The 27383-nt window shown below is 29.2% G+C and overlaps 2 pseudogenes; both read left to right on the top strand.

The window, feature by feature from the left end:
• The first annotated feature begins 3739 nt into the window (after positions 1–3739).
• On the top strand, positions 3740–9521 carry LOC120256983 (annotated as a pseudogene).
• Positions 9522–16059: 6538 nt separating this feature from the next.
• LOC120256982 lies at positions 16060–22973 on the top strand (annotated as a pseudogene).
• The last annotated feature ends 4410 nt before the right edge of the window (positions 22974–27383 follow it).

The raw sequence follows: 27383 nt of genomic DNA, 5'->3' as shown, positions 1-27383 counted from the left end.
GTAAACTAATGTAGAGTATTAGGGTTCTAATTTTTCCTCCTCTTACCTAGGATATATGCAAATCCTTGGGTAGCTTACATAATAAACTAGATCATTTCCACTGATTAGTGATTTGTATCGTATCATATATGTTTTTTTTATATTTGATGTGATTTGTATCTTTTCCTATGGTGATTATTCACATTTGGCAATTGATGACTCCTATTATGCCACATGATTAGCCAAAGTATTGAGATTTTTCCTAATGCATATATATATGTATGAGGACTTGTACAAAATGAAGTGAAATTGAGAAAATAAAATTGCTATAATCAGTACTAACATAATTGCCTCAATATATAATGGATTATATTAATAAAAATAAGTTTGCAAGAAAATAAATCATTTCTAATATATACATTATCGTGATTGCATTATTAGAAACTTTATCATTTCCAATGATATCATTCTCCTCAGTATTTTTGCTATGAATATTCTATATTTGGAACGAGACAATTAGGCGGTGTTTGGTTTGGCTGCACATTTTCTTTTCTTTTGTGGATTTTTAAATTAAATAAATAAAACAAAATTAAGTGTCTGCAATTTATTACAATATTTTAAAATAACAAATATTTTCCACATAATGTTTAGAATCTTAGTGTTGACTTAAGGCCAATGTAAGTTGAACTTTGATGTTTTTTCCATCTTTAATTTCATATTTTTCTATTTTTCCATGCTACCTTATGTTCCCTAATTATTTTAAAACTCTAAATTTAAATTTTTCACATCTTTCAAATTAAACATTAAATTATTTTAATAAATATTTTTAAATTTATATGGTTTTAACTGCATGTAACTTCAAATTCTAATTATTTCTAATTACCATCAAACTTACATAAATCTCTTCTTTTGCCAACATACCACTCCTTCCACTTTGGAAATTTTTGTTTGTTTGAAAAATAAATTATTCTAAAATAATTAAAATTTTACAATGCGAAGTCAATATTTATTTATTTTTCTTAATTTAACCACTTTCAATTTTTCAAATTACATAAATGAGATTAAAGCAATTTCATATCCCTAAGTTACATAAATTAGATTAAAGCAATTTCAATTTCAATTTAAATAAAACTCTATTTTTAATAAAATTCTAATTTTACTAGCAAATCAATTTGTTTTAATTTAAATAAACATATGTTTTAATCTTATAATAAAATTGACTTACCCATAAATAACTCTATTCTTCTTCACATGGTGCACTATATATTTAAGTCCAATAGTAAATGATTTGATGAAACTATCTCAAATATTAAAGAAGTTTGACTGAAGAGTGAGGTCGATAATAGTAGCAACATCAATGTTAAGATTTGGCAAATGAGTTTATGCTTGCTCTTGTCACCTTTTTTTTTGTTGTTGTTTTTTTTATCAATATAAGAATGTGCTACATCCATAATTGAATAAGTTTTGGCTGGAATTAAAAATATTCATGATTTAAAATTAAAAATTTTGATGGAAAAATATTTTGTGCATTAAAAATGATCGATTTTCAAAATTTTAAATTGAAAATCTTGGTTGTAAAACATGCCAAATATTTTGAAAAAGAGAAGAAATAGTATTCACCTAATGGGTAAAAGAAAAAGTGTTTATTAAAGAGAGTCATATTCAATTATAAGTGTAGTCTAAAAAAGGGTAGTTTAGTCATTTAGTTTGTTTTAGTTTTAAATTTCAGAAAATTTATTGTTATCATTAATTTTTGTGCAAAGTGCTAAAATGACTACTCGGATGTTATTTTAAGAAAACTTTCTTTTCAAAAATAGTTGTAACTTTACAGTATTAAGGTAATATTAATTTATTTTTTTTCCAACTCTACCCTTATTCAAATTTCCATTAAAGCAATTTCAATTTCCCAAAATTTATCAAATGGAATCCACACATATCCATAACAATATTTTTTTGTTTAAAATATTTTTATTTAAATTAAAACAATTATTTATAGATATAAATAAATGAACTTGTTATATAAGATAATACAATGTTATTTAAATTTAAACAATTATATATGAATAAATCAAGCTAGTACGCGATAAGAACAAAGTTTAATTTAAATTAAAAACTATCCAATTTGATAATAAAAATAGAGTATTATTGAAAATAAAGTTTTATTTATATTAAAATTAGTCTGGATGGTATAAGATTAAAAAATAAAGTTTTTTACTATAAAAATTATTGTTTTGTTTATTTCATTATTTTTGAGAACATGCTTGTGTCGAAAAACTACTTTTTAAATAATTGTTTGATGCAAAACCCTAAATCTTGCTGCAAAGAGCATGACTGAAAAGCACTGCGCAAGCTCGAGCATACTTGAGTTGAAAACTACTTTTTAAGTTTCAAATTAAGGGTTTTGGGGAGAGTTGGGATTGGGGGATTTTGGAGGTGACTTTTGGACGATTTTCACCACCATCCATTGAGGGATTTTGAGTAGAGGTTTTGAAGTCACGATTTGGAGTGGAGCTAAGCTAGAGGAAGATCCTCAGGAGGACAATCAGAGAGATTGAGAAGCAATAAGGAGTCCATGGATTCTTACTCAATTGTTTCCTTTATCTTTCCAATGTTGTGTGAACCCATGAGGGGCTAATCGCTCTCTAGTGACCGGGAATTTTGAACTTAGTCGATAATATGTAGTTGATTTACACTTTTGCAATGATTATGTAGTTCTATTGGTTTCTATGTTAAAACTTGTGTTACATATCTTGATGTGCATGATTTCTGTAGTTGTGATTGTAAAACTCGACGTGTGTTGAATGTCATAGTTGTGATTGCCATAGTGTAGTTGCAAAACTTTGATGTGCATGATTTCCATAGTTGCAATTGCAAAACTTGGCGTATTTGATTGCTGTAGATGTGGCATTGCTTTTAGAGCACACAAACGATGACTTTGATGAAGAAATTAATTAAGAAATTTGATTTATAAAGGTTTGTTGGTATTTCATAATTTGTATTTATCTTTTGTAATCAAATTTAAAAACTATTTTATTCATCAATATTAAATTTTATTAACTTTCAAATGATATTGTCTCTACTGTGTTGTAGCTAAATGTGGCATAATACGAGACGTGGTATGCCACGTGCTAGAGTACATGAGCCCACATAGTCTAATCCAAGCTTAAGTCACTCAATAACGCATAGACTATACTCTTGATCATATACATGATGGGTCTACTTCTGATTTAGGTTAGAATATTATTTAAATTTATATTGATCACTCATAAAATTTCATGTAATTTTAAAAATTCAATATTTGACATATAATTTCAATTATTTTTCAAGTATTTAAAAAGAATGTTAGAGGCTGTATAGGATCTTGAGAAATTATGGAACAATAATGGAAGCTCATAAAAAAGGGTAGTCCTTGCCAATGGTAGGGAACAACTAGTCGGTGATGGTGCTCGAGAGTTGGGTCAAATTTCTAGGTACTATGGTATGTAGACCTAGATTTTTCCTTCCAATACATGGATTGGAGGCATGTGCCACAAGAAGATAAGGAGAAAGTGTGGCAAATAGTACATTTGCATTATTAATAATATAGGTCTAGAAAATTGTTAGTTGATAACTAAATCAAATTAATGATATTTAACTTTTCTTATGTTATAGGATGCTTTTTGATATTGAGTGTACTCTTAAAGAGTGGGTGCTTTTGTCATTTAACAAGAAATGGAAAGACTTTAAATGCCAACTTAAAAGGACACATTACAATCCTTTTATGGGTGATAAAGTAGGTGCAAAAAGAAATTATTCGGTGGAGCTAGAACAAGTAGAGTGGGATTGGTTGGTAGATTATTGGGAAAGCGATACTGGAAAGGTATTGATCAAATGTTTAATGATCATATTTTCAATTTATGAAATTTTATTTATATGTTTTATATTTAAGCATTTGAGATTTTAGATGCATGAGGAAAAAAAAGCATAACAAATCGAGGCAAGCAGAATATGCCTCACACATCCGGTACAAAAGTTTACCAAGAAGATTTTATGAAGAGGTAAAAGTCATGCTATTTTAATTTCCCATTCAATATAAAATATTAGGATTAATATAAAATTAATTTTTGTTGCATTAGAGTATCTATAATGATGGAGTAGAACCCTCACGCCTTAATATATTTTACAAATTGCAAAAAAAAAAAAGATGGGACATTTGTTAACGCCGTTGCAGCAGAACGAAGTGTACTCATTTAATAAATATATTTTATTTTACATATATTATATCTATTAAATACATTAACTTTTTCTTGCTTGATAGATATTACAATTGAATACTTTGGTATCTTAACTAGTAGATGAATCACAAGGGATAAAAGTTTCTCACAAGTAATGGAAGAAGATACCCGTGGATGTTGTAGGATGTATGGTTTAGGCGCAGCAGCTAAAGATCTTCATGGACCTAATCCCACTCACCGGCAACTAATGAAATGTGCGAATGTCTAGAAAGTCAAAATAGATGCTTAGAAAGTCAAAATAGCTTGATGGAGAAGGATATTTTTTATTTGAAGAGCAAAGTTGATATTTTAATTCAAGTTGCTAGTCGTCAAAGTGGTGTGGATGGTGGTGGTGCTGCTATATTATCTACCATATCTAAAAAAGTAATGTTTTTTAATATTAAAAACTTTATTATAGTAGGGACTTTTTATGTTTTAATAAATACAAGTATATGTGAAAGGGTCCTGTGACATCTCACTCACGAAACAATGATGTTGGATCATCACACCCCGATGATGATGATCAAGATCATATAGCTTCTACTGGTAATCAATTTCATTTGGAGAAAATTTTTTATTTATATTCTACAAATTTAAAATAATTTATTCATATTTATTTCACAGATATAATGTACAGGAATTAAAAATCATGGTTTCATTTTCCAACAACAGTATTTCTAATTTTCTTGGTAAGTTTGTTTTGATTAAACCAAACTTTCTTTTTATAATGGGTCATTTTCTTTCTTTCTTTTTTTTTATTATTTTCAGGTTTGCAACAAAGATCGGCAATTAGTTCAACATTTCCGATATCACTTCCCAATTTTAATTAATTCCAAGAATTTATCTCTTTGTCAAGTGAACAATTATAATTATGTTTTTTAGTATGAACAATTTCTTATTTGCCCCTTAAAGATTGAGTTAAGGTACTATACATATATCTCAAGCACTCAGTTCCTTAAGTTGTCAATACAAATATCATTGTTTTACTTCTAACTTTGTATTAACAAAGGTGTTTTGTTGTGAGGTTTGTGCATATATCTTGAGGTTTGTCCTTTCATTTATTAGAAAAGGTGTCTGATAAACGAAAGGAAGATGATATATCTAACTAATCCTCTTTTTCTTTACTTGTTTATTGGAAGAAAATTTGGAAACAATATTCTCATTATATTATGAACTTTTGTCATGGCACAGACTGAAGTAAGTTCTCTTCATTGATAAAATGTTGATCACATTACTACTAAAGCTTTTGGTGATTCTTATTGGTAATGCATTATTGTCTTCAGATTATTATGGCAGTTGAAAAATTAATTTTTCATTTGCATCATGTAATCACTTACTTTGGTGAGAACTTTGATTTACTTATGAAGGCACTGATTAGATTCTTCTGATGAGGTATTTTCTTTTAATGCTTGAGGTTTCTTTTGCACTTCTTTCATATATTATCTTGCTTGTGACTTTAGAAGAGCATGCAACATTCCCCTTTTTCTCTGAAATTTCTTTTCGGCCATTCAACTATGAACATCCTTTGGTTTGTTTTTTTTCCTTTCTTTTATGAAAATCAGAGTTGCTTGACTTACATTTGTGTCATTGATTCCTTATTTTCATTGTTTAAAATTTGTATCTTTATGCCTATTTTAGCTAAGAATTCATAATCTACACCAGAACTGCCTAGATAACTATGCGACTCCTTTAGGTTCCTAGGCAATTAGAAATGGTTCCTTATTTTCATTGACTAAACTGTCTCTTCTATTGGAGGAGTGGAAAAGAATATATATATATATATATACATCTGTTGTTGACTATTTTATGTCTAAGGCATCTTAGAAATCCTTAGATTGGTTGGTGTTCCCGGTGTGATTCTAGTACATGTGAATTTGATCCATCAAGCATCTTGTTGTTTAATATGTTGGTTTGTAATGGGCCAATTTGATCCGTAAAAAGTTTGTAGGATAGAGCTGAGTTTTGGTTGTGTGTGTGTGTGTGTGATTTGTGCAGGTATGCTAAGATTATTACTTTTCTCTCTTTATTATTAATTATTATTGCTATTTGCTTACATATATACACTTTGCTTTATGAGCAACAAATTATTATTATTTTTGACCAACTTGCAGGAGTGTAGTTCATACTAACTTCTAATGAGCAACTCTAAATCCTAGATCCAATCTAGTATTTCGATGAGCAAGTCTAAATATCGGCAAACAATTTTTTTTAGTGGTATCACTAGATGCAGTCTTTCAGTTGAAATGGTCATAGGTTCACAATGTTTACTTCTATCTAATCTAACCATGCAATCAATAGACAATGAGTTATTTAGCCATTGTTTTTTTTAAGTCATTCTCTGCCTTTCTTTTCTCATGATTGTATTGCTTATGAGTGTTGTTTCTGTTTAAATCTCTCTCCCAGAATGATGATTGCGAGGACAATTTCATTTGTCGAATTGTAGAATCCTTTGAGTTATCCAACTGTTAGTTGTACTTCACTGCATAATGGTTTTACAAAGCCAAAGACACTGTATGTTTTATTTTCTTATGGTATAGTTAGCGCTTAAGGTCGGAATTTTCTAACTTCCTATTCTTATTCAAAATTAGGTGATCAAAGATTGTGAATGCTCACATGATCCACGCGAGTATTCTTGTCAGAGGATAGAAATGACAACCCATTGGAGTGCATTGTTTCTAAGATTAAAGTTGTTCGTGTGGCACCAAATGTAATTATTCTCTTTTGTCTATCGCTCTCAAGTTTTATATATAATCTTTTAGCTTGTGTCTAATATCTCCTTTCCTTTAATTACATTGTTACTTGCATAGATTGATTTGCATGAAAAATAAAAGAGCATACCTGAGTGTGATCTCTACTATGATATGTCATATTCAACTTTCATATACTTTCCTTTACCAATCTTACCCACCAGTAACTATTTTTAATTTAATTTATGTTTTGAGTTGTTTTTATGTTTTCTTTTCGTTTAGCTTTCTCGCCTATTTTAAATGGCTAAGTTATTTTGGCAATAGATGGGTTACACAACCCTATATCTTTCAGTGACATCAGATTCTAAATCTTCACCGTCTCATGGGAAAACTGAGTTTGACACTTCTTGATCTTTATTCTAGGTGCGGGGCTATGTCAACTGGGTTATGCTTGGGAGCAAATTTTGATGCCACAAATTTACAAATAGTAGCTTTCACATTTCTGTCAGATAATATTTTGATGTATGTTCTTTACGCTAAATGCTATCAATTTTGTTTACTGCAGCGATGGCTGAGTGGACTTGAATAGTTTTGCTTGTGAGAGTCTGAAATTGAATCATCCACATATTGAGGTAGTTTATGGACATTGTGGAGTTTTTGAAACCCAAATATATCCTTATGGAAAATGTGGTTGACTTGTTAAAGTTTTTGCTCGGGGTTTTCTTGGAAGATATGCTATTAGTCGATTGGTTTCTATGAATTACCAAGACAAAGGATGGGACTTATGGTCGTTGGATGTTATGGCCTTCTGCAATTTCGAATGCGGGTCTTTTTGTGGGGATGCCCTTCCTACAGAGGTCTGCAATTAATCTTTTGTTTTGCTTAATGATAAATTTACTTATTTTTGGATTTTATATTTAAATAATTCTTTTTGAATGTAGATGTTGCCATAATTTCCTTACCACCACTCATGATGTTGTTACACATGGAGGGTGCCCTAATAAGTTTGAGGTTGCATATAATATATATTTTCTTAAAAAACTTTTGTATCTATTTTAATCCCATTTAATGATTGTGATTTCTACCTCAGTCAAATGTTGTTGCATATGATGAATCTCAAAGGCCTACTCTCAAAAAGGCTATTTTATTGGGAGATGCAATCCTTGATTTTCCCCCGCTCGGTTTTGTTATGATATTGTGGGGGTTTTCCTTTTAAAATTAAATTTTCTTGCAGTTGTTATCCTGGTATTATGTTTGTTTGTTTTTTGTTCTTTTGGTTTAGATTACCAATGCTGAGAAGAGAGATGAAATGCCATATGGCCGACCACCCATAACAAATTTTCAATGGATGATAAGATTGACTAGGGATGGTATGATCTAAACTAATTGTCTACTATAATGAGGTCTACTTTAATTATGTATTGCACTTTGGATACCCTTTATGTTGTTCTTACAAATTATTATCCCTATGGATTTAGGTGCCTTTTGTTTGAGATATTTTTCCAGCAGTAGTTATTTGTCCTTTGTTGTCATTGATCCATGTTCTATAGAACCACTTGCATAAAATGTTTTCCGTACATATGTGATGGATTCTTGTAATCTTACAAAATATGGTCCCCTTAATTTTCATCTTTATAGAATTAACTGGCACTTACCTCTTTGATCATCGACCACTGGAACTTAATGATGATGATTATCAGTGTGTTTGTGCAATCCCCAAGTGGAAGGTAATTAGTAGTACTATAACATGCAGCTCATTTAAAATTATCTTCTTTCTTGTATCGTCTATGTTTATGTGGAGCTTTCATGGAGTGAACTTTAGGGACCTTACAGGTATCAGAGTAGGCGAAGATAATGTTGTTGAATGGGACCTTGAAATTCCTCAAGTGTATTTACCATCAAGAAACCCATTGGTAATCTCATTGATATCTTGATGTGTCCCTTTCATTTATTTCACCAACATTAAAACTCTTGTTTTTGCTCTTATAGGTTCCTGATTATTGTATGTCTTTCATCAAAAGAAAATCAGCAAAGTAGGCTACTCCACATTTAACTGGTCAAATTTCTTATTTTTACGGTCAATGTCCTAAATTTTCATTCTTGTTGCTATTGATTTCAGGCCTTTTGGTCGATTATATGGGATAAAATTGTTGTGACTGTTGTTACTATGGCCGAGCCACATAATCAGGTTCTTGATATCTTGTTGAATACCTATTGATATCCCTAAATATGTCTTACTAATCACCATGTCTCTTGCTGAAGGTTCACATTCTATTTTCAGGTAATTCTGCATCCAGAACAAGATCGAGTTGTCTCCATCCGGGAAAATACAAGGCTTTAGAGGTTCCTTGATTATTATCAACTTCGTGGTCCTATAAAAGGATGGCGATTTTTGTATTTTCTTAATAATAAAAATTTTGGCTCCACAGTGATCTTTTTAAAATTATTTTAACAAATTTCCCCTTTCAGTTACATTCAAGTAAGCAATGTTGTCGTTGTTCTAGTATCTCAAGATTTTGGTATTGCCTTGGCTCAAGCTGTTGTCAAAGATTGCAATAGCGACCCATTGCTTGTGCTTCCCCCTGGGTTTTCGACAATATGAACTCACTTCCTTGACTTTTTATTTATTCTTCCCTTTCTTGGTGCACCTCCTCTTACCATTTCCGATAAGCTTAGTAGCTTCCTTGACCTTCTTTATATTAGTCTCAAGTAATCATCTTCCTCAACAAGTGATGCTAACCATGACTTTGTATTTATTCAGGTATGAATATTTGTAAAGCTGGCTTCAACTTTCATGTTCTAGTCTAAATTAATTGTTAAATCGATAAAGTTTATGTAGCATGTAATGAGGGGAAATTATATTTGAATGTGTATTTGATGAAACTAAGTTATATTCATATTTTACTTTAAAATAGTATAGCTTTAGTTGGACACTGCATTGAAAAGACTAAGGAAGTCACCCATTTCCAACTTAAAACCAAAATGCTATGTTGTAACTTACACCAATTATCTGCAAATAGTTCCTAAACATCAGCTTTGAATGTAGATTTTATTAGCTTCTGATTCTATGCTCTCTTATATCTATAATATTACTATTTAGTTTGTCATTGCTTTCCTACTTTTATAATTCGATCATTCATTTGTTGTTTTGTTGTGTTTCTTTTGTTGAAAATATCACATATGTTTAATATGTTCTTATTTGGATAAATTTAAAGATAGTGAAAAATCAAGTGTTCTGCCAGATGTGTTTTTAATCTATTTTGTTAAATTGAAATCATAATAACTGAGTTTTGTAGTAATTTATATTCTGATCAAGAATGTACATAAAAAAATTTAGAATTGGTTGAAGGCATGCTAAATCAAACAGTAAATCTTTGGGATTTCTTATTCGAATTCCACACAAATTATCAAATTGGCTTTTGTTGGAATAGATTTTGATGTAAGTGATCATTAAAAAATATGAAAACTATGTTTAGCATCCCTTTATATTTTTTAATCACAGTTAAAGATACTTACATTTCAATTTTTACTTACTGTTCCTAATTGTTGGAACATGCATAGAATGATGGGCTTCATGTCATATCTAAAACACTCGGCTTAGTTGAATACGGTCGTGTGTGCTCACTTCAACCTTGATTTTAGGCTAACAAATTTAATGCAAATGTTATGCGCCTTGGATATTTACACATATGTTATATAATTAAAAATTGCTTAGTTGAATAGATAAGCTTTAATAGATGTGGACTATGATGATGAAGATCTTCCCATGAGAATGTTTTCAGAACTCGATAAAGTAAACATTATTTTTGTATTCTTTTGCTTTATTATAAATGAAAATTATCATCAATATATATTTCACACAAATATCCATATTTTAAAATCACCAAAATTGCAAAACCTCCAAAGCAGATTGAGTATTTTTAAAATTCACCAATATCTCCTATGTTGCTACTACCTACCATTTTATGGGTAAGCATATCTCCAACAAAATGTCTTTATATTCAAATTCTGATTAGTAAACTAATGTAGAGTATTAGGGTTTTGATTTTTCCTCCCCTTATCTTGGGTATATGCAAATCCTTGGGTAGCTTACGCAATAAACTATATCATTTCCACTGATTAGTGATTTTTGTAATATCATATATGTTTTTTTTTATATTTGATGTAGGTTGTATCTTTTCCTATGGTGATTATTCACATTTGGCAATTTACGACTCCTATTATGCCACAAGATTAGCCAAATTATTAAGATTTTTCCTTATGCATATGTATAGTATGTGGACTTGTACAAAATGAAATGAAATTGAGAAAATTAAATTGCTATAATCAGTACTAATATAATTGTCCCAATATATAATAAATTATAATAATAAAATAAATCATTTCTAATATATACTAGTATCGTGATTGCATTATTAGAAACTTTATCATTTTCAATGATCTCACTTTTCTCAGTAATTTTGCTATGAATATTCTATATTTGGAAGGATACAAATAGGTGGTGTTTGGTTGGTTTCACATTTCTTTTTTTTTTTTTGTGGATATTCAAATTAAATAAATAAAACAAAATTAAGTGTCTCCTATGTATTACAACATTTTAAAATACCATATATTTTCCACATCATGATTAGAATCTTATTGTTGACTTATGGGCAATGTAAGTTGAACTTTGATATATTTTCCATCTTTAATTTCATATTTTCTATTTTTTCCGTGCCACCTTATGTTCCCTAATTATTTTAAAAACTCTAAATTTAAAATTTATAAATCTTTTAAATTAAACGTTAAATTGTTTTAATAAGCATATTTAAATTTATATGGTTTCAGCTACATGTAACTTCAAATTCTAATTATTTCTAATTACCATCAAACATACATAAATCTCTTCCTTTACCAACATACTACTCCCATTTTGAAAATTTTTTTTGTTTGAGAAAAAATTTATTCTAAAATAATTGACATTTTACAATGCAAAGGCAATATTTATTTTTTATTTATTTTTCTTAATTTTAACCCCTTTCAATTTTTCAAATTATATAAATGAGATTAAAAGCAATTTCATATCCCTAAGTTACATAAATGAGATTAAAGCAATTTCAATTTTACTTTAAATAAAACTCTATTTTTAATAAAATTTCTATTTTTCACTAGCTAATCGATTTGTTTTAATTTAAATAAACCTATGTTTTTATTTTATAAAAACTTGACTTATCCATAAATAACTCTATTCTTCTTCACATGGTGCACTATATATTTAAGTCCAATAGTTAAGTGATTTGATGAAACTATCTCAAATATTAAAGAAGTTTGACTAAGAGTGAGGTCAATAATAGTAGCAAACATCAATGTTAAGATTTTGCAAATGAGTTTATGCTTGCTCTTTGTCACCTATTTTTTTCTTTATCAATATAAGAATGTGCTACATCCATAATTGAATAAGTTTTGGTTGGAATTCAAAATATTCATAATTTAAAATTAAAAATTTTGGTGGAAAATATTTTGTGCATTGAAAAATGATCGATTTTCAAAATTTTAAATTGAAAATCTTGGTTGTAAAACATGCTAGATATTTTGAAAAATAGTCAAGAAATAGTATTCACCTAATGGGTAAAAAGAATAAGAGTTTATTGAAGAGTCATATTCAATTATAAGTGTAGTTTGAAAAAAGGGTAGTTTTGTCATTTAGTTTGTTTTAGATTTAAATTTTAGAAAATTTATTGTTATCATTAATTTTTGTGCAAAGTGCTAAAATTGACTAGTCATTTCATTCTATGTTATTTTAAGAAAATTTTCTTTTTCAAAAAAGTAGTTGTAGCTTTACATTATTAAGGTAAGATTCATTTATTTTTTCCAACTCTACCCTTATTCAAACTTCCATTAAAGCAATTTCAATTTCCTAAAATTTATCAAATGGAATCCACACATATCTATCAAACAATATTATTTTGTTTAAAAGGAGTTTTATTTAAATTAAAACAATTATTTATAGATGTATATAAATGAACTTGTTATATAAGATAAAAAAAGTGTTTTATTTAAATTTAAACAATTATATATGAATAAATCAAGCTGGTATGCGATAAGATCAAAGTTTTATTTAAATTAAAAACAAACCAATTTGATAATAAAAATAGATTATTATTAAAAATAAAGTTTTATTTATATTAAAATTAGTCTGGACATTATAAGATTAAAAAATAAAGTTCTTTTACTATAAAAATATTATTGTTTGTTTATTTCATTATTTTTGCGAACATGCTTGATTTTTCCAATTTTCTAAAAGGGAAAATAATGATGGTAATCAAAATGTGGAACTATCACTAGTATCAACATTAAGATTTGGTAAATGAATTAGTGTTTGACCTTCTTTATTTTAAAGAACAAGTTTTGGTAAAAAAAATTAATAAATAATCATAGTTTTAAATTAAAATCTTAGTGGAAAAAGTTTTTATACATTGAAAAGGTATAGATTTTCAAAATTTTAAATTTAATTTTGGAAAGAGAAGAAAATGTACTCATTAATTGCTAAAACAAAAAGGAGTTTAATGAAGATAATCATATTATAGTAAAAAAAGAATAGTTTCATGATTTAGTTCATTTTTATTCTAAAATTTAGAGAATTTATTTTTATTTTTAATTGGTGTGCATGATGCTAAAAGGACAATTAATTCTGAATGGAAGACGTATTACCATTCTAGTTTGATATTCTTGCTATCAATATTCTTATTACTATTTGAAACTACCGTGCTTTTGTAGAAAGAATTCATTATTAAAAATATCTTATTTGTCGTACTTATTTTAAAATTTAAAATAATCATGATTAAAGATGAAACCCCCTATTCTAAATTATTTTAAAAAGTTCTTTCTGAATATTTAAAAAAAGAAAAGAATAATTATCATAATTGATTAAAGGGGTTTTTTTTTCCTATATACCTATAAAAATTCTCCTAATTATTTGCTAATCAATAAAACCAAAAGCCATGAATACCTTTTTAAACTGGATTTATTTGTATATATACATTTCCATTATATATACACCATTAAAATATATTGTAAATTATATAAATAATAATTTTGTAATAATAATAATGATAAAAATTCATTTAAATTTATGCACCTACTAATGTTGGGTTTTATTTAGATGTAATAAATAAAACTAACTTAAATTTGTTTTATTGATGTATATACAATAATTTTAATTAATAATTATTAAAAATACATAGAATTTAGATGTAATTAATGTTGGAAATGATGGAGTGGGATAATAGTCTAAAAGTATAATCGGGTTTTTATATAATTCAAGTGGAGTCACACCAATAAACTTAAGATTTTTGGTACATTAACCTTTATTTGAACTATCATAATACATCCATTTAGCAAAACCTACTAATTCATATATAAAATCTAATCATAAAAAAATGAGACTAATTTTTTAGAAGTATTAAAAAATATTAATTTAATATGAACATCAGAAATTTTTAATGGTACATAAATATGAATATGTTTTTTAGTGATCGAATATTTAGTAATATATTTTAATATTTTATATGTCACACAACGATATATAGACAAAAAAACCATAGATTATAATTAAATGCAAGGATAAGTATATTTCGTCCCATTATTTATTTGCACCAATGATCACCCTTTGAAAACATGCACAAAAGCATGTGTTTGTTATTTGGTTCATTTAGTGATGAGATTGGGATCATGAAAAGTCTAAATAAGGCATTCAATTATAATTTATCTTAGAAGATTAATGAATGTAGGATGGCGAATTTTGCTTGATTTTCTTTCATGTGACTTCAACATTTGATTTGCTATTGCCCGAGCATTACATAACCATTTTAACCAAAAGAAATAAATAAATAAAAGAAAAATTGTAAGATATATTTAGTATTAATTAATATATGTTAGCTAGTACCATTAAAATCCTAAACTTTAATAGTCATATACCCTATATAAGAATGAATTAAATGTATACTTAGTTTCATGTGGCATTTATTTGAAGGCTTCATCTAATATGTTCAAGACTTTTTAAATTGTTTTAAAGAAAATATCTTCTCAACCTATTTGTTTTGGTTGTTCAATATGAATTTGAAACTTATGCATTATATTTGCTAAAATATTTATTTATATTTCGATAAATTATTTTCAATAAAATACAATTAAAAAAATATATAATTTAAGAAAATTACGGTGCACTCTGCGTGGTAGTGTTTATATAGTTTTTTATGAGAGAGATAATGAATTGGAATACTAAATGAAATTCGATTTTATCCCGATTTGAACAAAACAAAAGGATAAAGTTAAAAAAGAGAAAATAAAAAATATAAGTGAGATAAAAAAATTGGATAACTTTCAGAAACAAATAAAAAAAAATAAATAAATAAATAAATGATAGTTATGAAAAATAAAATAAAAAAGGATACTTAAGAAAAAATTTGAAAAATAATAAAAGAGATAAGGATATTTTTGTCGGACTTAAAAAAAAAAAAAAATAAAAAAATCAAATTATTTGATTTTTCATTTGCTAAAAATCGGATTTTAAAAAGTATGATGATATAATCCTTAAATTTTTTTGATGATAAAAAAATTTAAAAAAAGGGGAGATGGTTAGATATTCAAATAAAAAATAATAATGAAAAATAATTGCAAATTGTTGAGGATTGGACTAAAAATGGTGAAAAATAATAATAATAATAATAATAATAATAAAATATGGGAAGTATAGAGAAGGAGGGGGAAATTTTTTAGTAGATCACTCTAAATCTTTGCTCTATTATCATTTTGGTCACAACTTAGAAATGTATCAAAAAGGTCACTCAACTATTATTTTGTTTTCACCGGGCAGTCACTCGAGGCATTTTGGTCCTCTACTATCTTATGGCTATTAGAAATGCAAAATCAGCAGCACATCACCATACCATTGAGAACATTTGGCTTGTTCACGTCATTTGGAGGTTGATGACTTAGCTATAACTAGCCACATCAGCATCCACTTTCCTTTCTTCTTTCATTCCAAGGTATAACTGCTTGAGAAGTTCATCTTTCCCACTTTGAACTTGAACAGGGTGATCAAGAGGAGAAAGTTTTGCATTCCACCCGTTGAGGAATCAACAAGATTTCAATCACGTATGATGTCCATCAATTGGGACATACGTCAGGCAGGGGATGAGGGTGCTCAAGTATTGTAGGTGCTTATTTGGAAACCCTTAACCATGCATCTTGAATCTTGTTTCTTACTTGCTTAGTTTTTCTGCATTGCATTGCACTTGTGATGAGACGTTAGGGTTTATAGTTGGATAAAGTGTTCTCATTTTGAATGTGAAGGTTGCTCCAATTTGTGGGGTTTTTATGAAGTGTTCAATGGTGTTCAAATATTAAACTAAAAAGGAGTTGTTAAAAGAAACACCGCTTAAATATAATATGTTTAGAATTCCCATGATGTGGCCTTGTCTTTTTTGAGCATGTGTTGTCAAGGAGTTGTTCCCTTTGTTGTGGCCAAAAGTAGACCAATGTTAGAAAAGGTGCATGAGATAGTAAAGTTTGATTTTGTAATAATTCCTTGGTTGCATATTTTTTTTTTCTTTTGTTTATATGTGTGCACTTGTTTCTCTGCAACCAATTTTTTTCCCACTTTGTCTGGATTGTTAGTAATTTGTTTGGATGATATTTTCAGTTTCTTTTTAAATGTCTATAACCCTGGATAATTGTTAGTAATTGATGATATTTTCAATTACTTTGTCTCACTCTAACCAAACCCTAATTTAGTCTATAATTAATTACTCTAGTTGATCTTTAATTAAATGTCTTAATTAGTTACTCTAGTTGATTGTTACTTAGTGTTGTTGAAATTTTAATTCATTGTCTTAATTACGCACTCTAGTTGATCTTTATTATTCTAGTTGATCCTTCATTAAATGTCTTAAATCCATTCATGATCATTGCATAGACATGTTGTGTATGTTTCTGATAACTCCATCCTCAGTTGAAGATAATAGAGTGATTGTATGTAGACAATTAAAGTTAAAAACAATCATTCTTGTCATATTCATGAAACATTGTATAAATATGTTTTCCATGTGTTTATTTTTTTGATGTAAGTGTTACTATAATATGATGTTCATTTTCCTTTTGCCATTTCTATAAGTAAATCTTCTCTTATTGTAAATATCTTTAGTTTGTGTGGAATTATTGTTGTGTCCGGATTACCTTCTCTTTTGTTATAGTGTCTTGTTTTTGTTTGTATTATTATTTTTTTGTTTATTAGTGTGTACTTATTTCTCCTGCAACCAAATTTTTTTTTCACTTTGTTTGGATGATATTTTCAAATTTTTTTGTGGGTGTTTACTTATCTCACTACAACCAAACCTTGGTATAGTCTACAATTAATTACTCTAGTTGATCTTTATTAGTCTATTTGATCTTTAATTAAATGTCTTGATTAAATACTCTAGTTGATTGTTACTTAGTGTTGTTGAATTTTAATTAATTGTTTTAATTAAATACTCTAGTGGATCTTTCATTAAATGTCTTAAATCCATTCATGATCATTACATGGACATGTTGTGTATGTTCTGATGACTCCATCCTCAGTTTAACATAATAGAGTGATTGTATGTAAACAATTAAAGTTGGATGAGTGCATTTTTTATAAATATTTTACATACCTCATATATATAATTTTTTCTTACCTTTTAGTATTTGATTTGTATATTTCGGTACTACTTTGGGTACTTTTTGTGTTATTGTGCAAATTAACAGGTCTTAGGACATGAGAACGGGTATTAGGGCAGAAACTACATCAAAAGAACTCATTTGCAAGCTTCGAGGATAAGCATGGCCTAAGCATGAGTGTGCTTTTGAGCCGTGCAGATTATAGGTCTTAAAGAAAATATCAGAAGAAGGAAAGTACAGTCACGGAGTCAAGAGCATGGCCATACTTATGGAAGCACGGCCCAAGTACGACATGCTTTCTAGCTGTGCACTTAACTATCTGGGGAAATTCACTTTGATGCAAAACCCTAGATCTGGCTACAAAGAGTAAGGCTGAGAAGCACCACTCAAGCTCTGGCATACTTGTATCAAAATCTACTTTTTAAGTCCCAAGTTAAGGATTTTGGGGAGAGTTGGGCTTGAGGAATTTTAGAGGTGACTTTTGGACGATCTTCACCACCATCCACTGAGGGATTTGAGGAGAGGTTTTGAAGCACAATTTGGAGTGGAGCTAAGCAGGAGAGAAGATCCTTGGAGGACAATCAGTGAGATTGAGAAGCAATAAGTAGTTCTTACTCAATTATTTTCTTTATCTTTCCAATGTTGTGTGAACCCATGAAGGGCTAATCGCTTTCCAGCTCCTTGGATTCTTGAATTTAGTCGATAATATATAGTATATTTACTCTTTCGCAATGATTATGAAGGTCTATTAGTTTTCTATGTTAAAACTTGTGTTACATAACATGATATTCATGATTTGCGTAGTTGTGATTGTAAAACTCTACGGGTGTTGAATGTCATAGTTGTAATTGCTATAATGTAGTTGCAAAACTCGAAGTGCATGTTTTCCATAGTTATAATTGCAAAACTTGGCGTATTTGATTGTCGTAAATGTGCTATTGCTTTTAGAGAACACATAGGATCCATAGGATGTACATAATAATCATTGTAGGAGAGTCACGGCATGTTTCACTAGGGGATTGGTCCAGGCACTACTTCTCATCACTGCTTCTACCTAGTTTTTATCCCTTCTCCTGCCATGCTCTCTTCACTATTCTTATTCTTTCTAGATTCTTAGAATAGAGTTTTACTCCAATCTTTGATTAGGCTAGATATTGGAAGAGAAATCAGTATTAGAAGATTGTTGGTTGTTCTGGATTCGACTACCCGATCCTCTTTGGGTATATTGTACTATTTCATACGACCCGTGGACTTATGGATATGCAAGGGGTGTATCAAGTTTTTGGAGTCGTTGCCGGATACCTTCAACTTTTATGAACATTAGGACTTTACTAATCTAGCCATTATTTTTACTTTACTTGTTTTTATCTTTTCTTCTATTTTCTTATGTTGTTTTTCTGACTCTTATCCTTTCACTATTTTTACAGGTGTTCTTAATATGGATAAATTATTTTCAGTGTTGGAACATCACCCGTATCTTCCATTAGATCATCATTTGAATTACTTTACTCCAGAACCAAGCTTGATGGATATACTCTCACAATTCACTCAAATTAACCAGAGTGGCTACATGGAGGAGTATAAGGAAGTATTAGTATAGAAGAGTTAGTTTTGAGGTTTCATAAGAAGTTAATCCATTGGGGGTGTGCAGAAGTTGTAGAGAGAAAGGTATCTGTGAAGGTTGAGGAAGTTGATAGGGATGTAAGTGTACATGCCAATCTTGTAATAAAGTGTGTGTGAAAGTAAGATGTCGGTCCACATGGAAGATTAAGAATACTAGTAGTAACCCTAGTTCCGAAAATTAGCCTAACTAATCAAGTGTTGTGTGCGAACAAAAGAAAGAAAATGCAAGAAGTGCAAAATAAAACAAGAGCAAAATCAAGGGAGGAAATAATGTCCGTGCATAGCATCCCTCTAGGGTTTTATAAAGGGCAAGACAAAGGTTGTGTAGGTATGCAGTCCTATTTGAACCTAGAGATTTCCTGAATCATACTAAACTCCTTAATAAAGGGTAAAGAGTAACTGAATCGGTGCAGAGCTAATACAATCATCCACACAATCGCATTAACACTCTATGAAAATCTCACTGTGGGCTAATGAGAATCTCTTAAGTAGATAATCTCCCTATGGAAGAGAGATTACCTCTAATCTGAATAAGGAATAGAAATGTGATTTCTCCTAAAATCTATTCCACATGATTGCATAGAGCATAGAGATACTCATTAACTCACTCTGGAGAATTGAAAGAAATGGGATCTCCAAATCAGCGGCCAAATGACCTCCAAAGAATAGAGAAGAAGATCCCCAAAAAAAAAAAAATCCTAATTTCTTATTTTTATAACTCAGGAATCAGGGGTTCTTATGGCCGTAAGAGGTCCTTACGGGCCAAGGCTTATGGCCATAACAATGCCCGTAAGGTTCTCGGGTTTAGAGTTATGACCTTAATAGGCCCGTAACAGTGCCCGTAAATAGTGATTTGATACAGTAACATGAACAGTGCACTGCTGGAGTGTAGTTCCTACTAACTTTTGATGAGCAACTCTAAATACTATATGCATTCTAGTATTTAGATGAGTAATTCTAAATATTGGCAAACAATTTTTGCTTATTTGTATCACTAGATGCTGTCTTTCAGTTGAATGGTCACAAGTTCACAATGTTTACTTCTATCTAACTAACCATGCACTCAATAGATAATGTATTATTTAGCTTTTTTTTAAGTCATTATCTGTTTCTTTTTTATCATGATTAAATTGCTTATGCATGTTGTTTTTGTTTAAATCTCTCTCCCAGAATTCTTTGAGTCATCCAATCATCAGGTTTACTTCACTTCACAATGGGCTTACAGAGCCAAAGACACTGTATGTTTCATTATCGTATGACATAGTCAGTGGTTAATGTTAGAATTTTCTAACTTCCTATTCTTATTCCAAATTAGGTGATCAAAGATTGTGAATGCTCACAGGATCCACACAGAGTATTCCTGTCAGATGATAGAAATGACAACCCATTGGAGTGCATTGTTTCTAAGATTAAAGTTGTTAGTGTGGCACCAAATGTTATTAATCTCTTTTGTCTATAGCTCTTTTGGCCTGTTTCTAATACCTCTTTCCTTTAATTACATTGTTACTTGAATAGATTGATTTGCATGAAAAAGAAAAGAGCATACCTGAGTGTGATCTCTACTATGTTATGTCATATTCAACTTCATATACTTCCTTTGCCAATCTTCCCAATGGTAACTATTTTTAATTTAATTTATGTTTGATGTTTTTTTTATGTTTTCTTTCATTTAGCTTTCTCCCTATTTTGAATAGCTAAGTTGTTTTGGCAATAGATGTGTTACACAAAGCTATATCTTCAGTGACATTAGATTTTGAATCTTCACCGTCTACTGGGAAAACGAATTTGACACTTCTTAATCTTTATTTTGGGTGTGGGGCTATGTAAACTAAATTATGCTTGGGAGCAAATTTTACTGGCACAAATTTCCAAATAGTAGTGTTTCATGTTTTGACAAATAATAATTTGATGTATGTTCTTTACGTTAAATGCTATCAATTTGTTTACTGTAGCAATGGCGGTGGACTTGAATAGTTTTGGTTGTGAGAGTCTAAAATTGAATCATCCACATACTGAGATAGTTTGTTGATATTGTGGAGTTTTTGAAACCCAAATATATCCTTATGGAAAATGTGGTTGACTTGTTAAAGTTTGCTCGTGGTTTTCTTGGAAGATATGCTATTAGTAGATTAGTTTCTACGAATTACCAGGTAAGGATGGGACTTATGGTCGCTGGATTTTATGGCCTTTCTTAATTCTAAATGTACGTATTTTTGTGGGGTGCCCTCCCTATAGAGGTCTGCAATTAATCTTTTGTTTTGCTTAAAAGGAAAATTTATTTATTTTTGAATTTGTATTTAAATAATTCTTTTTGAATGTAGATGTTGTCATAATTTCCTTACCCCACTCATGATTTTGTTATACATGGAGGATGCCCTAATGAGTTTGAGGTTGCATATAATATATATTTTCTTAAAAAATTTTGTATCTATTTTAACCCTATTTAATGATGGTGATTTCTTCCTAAATCAAATGGTGTTGCATATGATGAATCTCAGAGGCCTACTCTCGAAAAGGCTCTTTTATTGGGAGATAACATCCTTATCACCCCCCCTCGGTTTTGTTATGATAATGTTGGTGTTTTTCTTTTAAAATTAAATTTTGCTGCAGTTGTTATCCTGGAATTATGTTTGTTTTTTATTTGTTGTTTTTGTTTTAGCTTACCAACACTAAGAAGAGAGATGAGATGCCTTATGGCTAACCACCCATAACAAGTTTTCAATGGATGATAAGATTGACTAGGGATGATATGATCTAAACTAATTGTCTACATCAAAGAGGTCTACTTTTATTATGTATTGCACTTTGGGTGCCCTTTTTCTTGTTCTTTCAAATTATTATCCTTATGCATTTAGGTGCCTTTTGCTTGAGATATCTTTCCAACAGTAGTTATTTATCCTTTGTTGTCATTGATCCATGCTATGCAGAACCACTTGTGTAAAATGTTTTTTGTACTTATGTTAATGGATTCTTGTAATATTACAACGTATGGCCTCCTTGATTTTCATCTTTACAAAATTAATTGGCATCCTCCCAGTTAAAGCAAAATAAACCAAGAAGGCTTTCCTCTTTGATCATCGATCACTGGAACTTAATGATGATGATTACCAACGTTTTTGTGCAATCCACAAGCAAAGGTAATTAGTATATGTTTATGTGGAGCTTTCAGGGAGCGAACTTTAGGAACCTAACAAGTGTCGAAGTAGGTGAAGATAATATTGTTGAATGGGATCCAGAAATTCCTCGAGTGTATTTACCATCAAGAAAACCACAAGTAGTCTCGTTGATATCTTGCTGTGTCCCTTTCATTTATTTCACCAACATTAATACTCCTGTTTTTGCTCTTATAGGCTCCTGATTATTGCATGTCTTATATCAAAGGGAAATCAGCCAAGTAGGCTCCTCCACATTTAACTGGTCAAATTTAATATTTTTACGGTCAATGTCTTAAACTTCCATTCTTGTTGATATTTATTTCAGGCCTTTTGGTCGGTTATGGTGGGATGAAACTGTTACTACTATTGGTATTAGGGCCGAGCCACACAATCAGGTTCTTGATATCTCTTTGAACACCTACTAATATTCCTAAATATGTCTCACTAATCAACATGTCTCTTGCTGAAGGTTCACATTCTATTTTCAGCTAATTTTGCATTTAGAACAAGATTGAGTTTCCTCCATCCAGGAAAATACAAGGCTTTAGGGCTTCTCTGATTATTATCAACTTCGTGATCCTATAAACAAATGGTGATTTTCATATTTTCTTAATGAAAAAATTTTGGCTCCTAAGTGATCTTTTTAAAATCATTTTAACATATTTCCCCCTCAGTTACATTCAAGTAGGCAATTTATAAATAAAAATTAGGATTTTGTTAACACTCTATGTTATAATTTGGGAGAGATCAACAACTAAACAAATTTATTAGACTTATAGTGGCAGAAATGTTCTAGCGCTATAGAATTTACGGCGCCAAAATTTTATTCCACTATAGGGATTCTAAACAAATCTATAGAACTTATAATGGCAAATATATTTCGTCTCTATAAACTTTATAGCGGCAAAATTTTCTACCTATACAAATCATTATATAGCTCCAATCTTAATAGATGGAACATCAGCAAAAGTGTACATTTGTTGCAAAAAAGATATAGCTACCAAGGTCTCTCATGACACACATGAATCTATTGTAAACACAGACATGCTACATCTGACATTGTTGTTGATCTACAGACCTTCGAGTCCATTTTGATCTCCTTGTAGTCTTTTCCAAACACCATCACCTGGTTTTCCTTTCTTCATCACATACTACACTACCGGTAATGGTGGATCCATGTCATACACACTTGCCAACATATTAATCCAATTTTAATAACTACAACAACTAAGGGAAAAAATGAGAATAAACTTAAATTTACTATGAAAACACATTCATACCAAAAGTGGGAATTAAGTTTGCATGCAAAGTAATTACAATTTTGATTTAGATAACCAATCGTTGTAATGTTATTTTGCAGGGAAAGTAATTGCATGGAAAGTCTTTCCTCGCAAACACTTTGCATGCAATTACTTTCTCTGCAAATTTCCAAACGGGCCCTTAGTGCAGATCCTTGAAGAAGAATTAAAAATTTAATAAAATTGGCAACAAAAAGTTTTTGCAACATTTTAAAAAGATGAAAATCTCATTGAGAACATTATATACGTTTACGTATTTTGTATTATTAATGTTTTCCTTACAATATCTGTACATATATTTAAAGAAAGTTTTTTTTATTTTTTTTTAAAATTGTTCTATTACATTTAAGTCTTTGTTGTATTAAATGTGATATTAGTAATGGGAGATGTTTAATTCAATTTATTTTTTGCTGGTGTTGTTAATAAAAAGGATTTAATGGCATTAATTTTGTTAAGTGCATTAAATTTTTTTGACATTAAGAAATCAACAAGGACTTCCAATGAAACATGATATTATATGGAAAGTAGAAATATTTTCTAACTTTTTTGTTTAAAAAATATTTAAAAACATTTATTTGGTATTACATTAAATATAGGAACTAAAAAAAAAATACGAGACCAATAGATAATATTTCAAGAAAACATAGCATTTTATAATTTCATTATTCCTTTGAGGAACTTTAAAATTATCATTTAGTGAGATGAATTTCGATCAAAAGAAATTATTTAGAAAGAATTAAGTGCATGTTGTAATATAATTACTATTAATAGGAAAGATTTTATGCCATTAATTTTGTTAAGGGTAGATTGGTTTACCATTAAATATTTAATAAGACTTTACAATGAAAACCAATAGTCATCGGAAAGCAGAAATCTTTCCAAATTCTTTTTAAAACTATTTGGTATTACATTAAATATGGGGAATTAAAAACAAATACAAGAGCAATCAATTATATTTCAAAAAAACAATGAATGGACATTTTACAATTTAGTTAAGACTTTGAGGAACTTTAGAATTATGATTAAGTGAATAAAAAATATTATATATAAAAACCTCTTATTGTAAATTAATTATTTTTATTGGAAAATATTTAATGATATTAATTTGGTTAAGCGCATTAAATTGGTTTAACATTAAGTTTTTAATAAGACAATCCAATTAAAATTGATAATTTTTGGAAAGTGGAAATTATTACATTAAATTTGGGTATTTCATGGGGTATATGTGAAAAAATAATAACATTGCACATTTATAGAAGAAAACAATGAATTATAGGCTTTTATAGTGGTACATATGAAAAACAACATGAATAGTTAATCCGAGATTTCTTAAATGTTCCCACTCCCCATAGCAACAAACATAGCATGATATACATTCATGTGAGCAACATAGAAATTTAGAAAAAAAAAAAAAGGGTGAAATGGTATACCAATAGTTTCATACTTATTAAATCATACATGTTAGGTTTATAGTAAGATGGATAGACTATTGTCGAAGAAAATGAAGAGACTAAAATAAAAATAAAAAAAATTAAATGATAGAGGTGTTGAAATTGGTCAAATTTTAAAATTAGTTTCTCTTTAAATACAATTCATACAATTCCCTTTCTCAGTATAACTTTGTTTTTCACATAAAAATTCTATGTTCTCCTATATCTATAATGTTTCTATTTACTTTGTCATAGTTTTCCTACTTTTATAATTCGATCATTCATTTGTTGTTTGTTTGTGTTCCTTTCGTTGCAAATATCACATATGTTTGATATGTTCTTATTTGAATAAATTTACAGATAATGAAAAACCAAGTGTTATACCAAAGTTTTATTTATTTATTTTGTTAAATTTAAAAACAAAATAACTGAGTTTTGCATTAATTTATATTCTGATCAAGAATATTCACAAACAAAATTTAAGAATTGGTTGAAGGCATGCTAAATCAAACAGTAAAACTTTGGGATTTATTATTCGAATTCTGCACAAATTATTAGATTGGCTTTTGTTGAATAGATTTTGATGTAGGTGAATATAAAAAAAAAATGAAAACTATGCTTAGCATTCCTTCATATTTTTTAATCACAGTTAAAGATACTTACATTCAATTTTTACTTATTGTTCCTAATTATCAGAACATGCATAGAATGATGGCCTTCAAGTCAATTATAAAAGACTCGGCTTAGTTGAATAGGGTTGTGCATGCGCATTTCAACCTAGATTTTATGATGACAAATTTAATGCAATTATGTAGCTAGAATATCTACACATATGTTATATAATTCCAAAATGCATAGTGGTGCACACATAATATATATATATATATATATATATGGCAAAACATCATCTAGGTAAGTCCCTAGATTTCAAAATCTAGGGATGTCTTTAAATCTAAACCAGACTCATCATCCGATGGTTGATTGCTTTGCATAAACACTGTATCATCTTTTCGCATCTCATGATCATCTGTCATGCACTGTGAACGCGGTTTCTCACGTGTTCATAATGATAAGAACCATCGAGATTACCATCGATGGCTATTATGGACATCCCTAGATTTGAAATCGAGATCCCTTAGATGACGTCCTCATAATATATATATATATATATATATATATATAACTATAATTGATTTGAATAGATAAGCTTTGATAGACATGGGTTATGATGATGCAGATCTTCCCATGAGAATGCTTTCAGAACTCGATAAAGTAAACACTGCTTCTGTAAATTTTTGCTTTATTATAAATGAAAATTATTATCAATATTTATTTCACACAAATATAAATATTTTAAACCATTAAAATTTCAAAACCTCCAAAGCAAAGCAAGAGAATTATACTAGTATGTTTTAAATTCACCGGTAACTCCTCACTTTCTACTACCTACTTTTCCGTTGGTAAGCAAATCTCCAACAAAATGTCTTTATATTCAAATGCTGATTAGTAACACTACAACAAAATTGATGATTAGTGACAAATTTGGTTGTGACATATTAGTTTTTTGTCACAAATAAATGACATTAAGTGACAAAAATATGGTTTCGTAGCGCATTTCATTAGTTCGAGTATTTTAAGTGACAATATTTTAAATCGTCATATGATGATGTCACCAAATATTTGATGTTGTATCTTCTGACTAAATGGAGATGGAGGAAATTTTTTTTAGTGACGACTTCAACATTGGGTGACAATTATATTAAGTCATGTCATGCAATATTTTTGTGACGAATTCTAAAATGTCTTGCTTTGTAAAAAGATTATATAATGTCACAAATATTAATATTTACTATCGGTGATAATTTTAAATTTGGTCATGTATCTTAATTATTTTTTATGACATACAAATTCGTCACCTAAATATAAGTAATATTGACATTATATTATTCGTCACCTAAATGTAAGTAATATTGGCATTATATTATTTTCCCAGATACATATGCCATTAAAGGATGATATTAGCAAATGTCACCATTTATTAATTAATTTAATGACATTAACCATACGTTACTAATAATTTTTTTAGTAAAAATTATTAAATATTATTGTAACATTTCATAAAGCTCATGAGTCACGAGAATCACCAAAAGGCAGCAGATATTTCACCATTTGCTAGATTGTTTAAAAAACACACATAATGTCAGAACATGAGATCATCAAAGATAGCATTCATTTGGATGAAGGCATTAATGATGTAGATTGACATGTTTGGCACTAT

The sequence above is a fragment of the Dioscorea cayenensis genome, unplaced genomic scaffold, assembly GCF_009730915.1.
Source record: "Dioscorea cayenensis subsp. rotundata cultivar TDr96_F1 unplaced genomic scaffold, TDr96_F1_v2_PseudoChromosome.rev07_lg8_w22 25.fasta BLBR01001783.1, whole genome shotgun sequence".
Lineage (NCBI taxonomy): Eukaryota > Viridiplantae > Streptophyta > Magnoliopsida > Dioscoreales > Dioscoreaceae > Dioscorea > Dioscorea cayenensis.
This window is presented reverse-complemented; position numbering and strand designations above follow the sequence as displayed.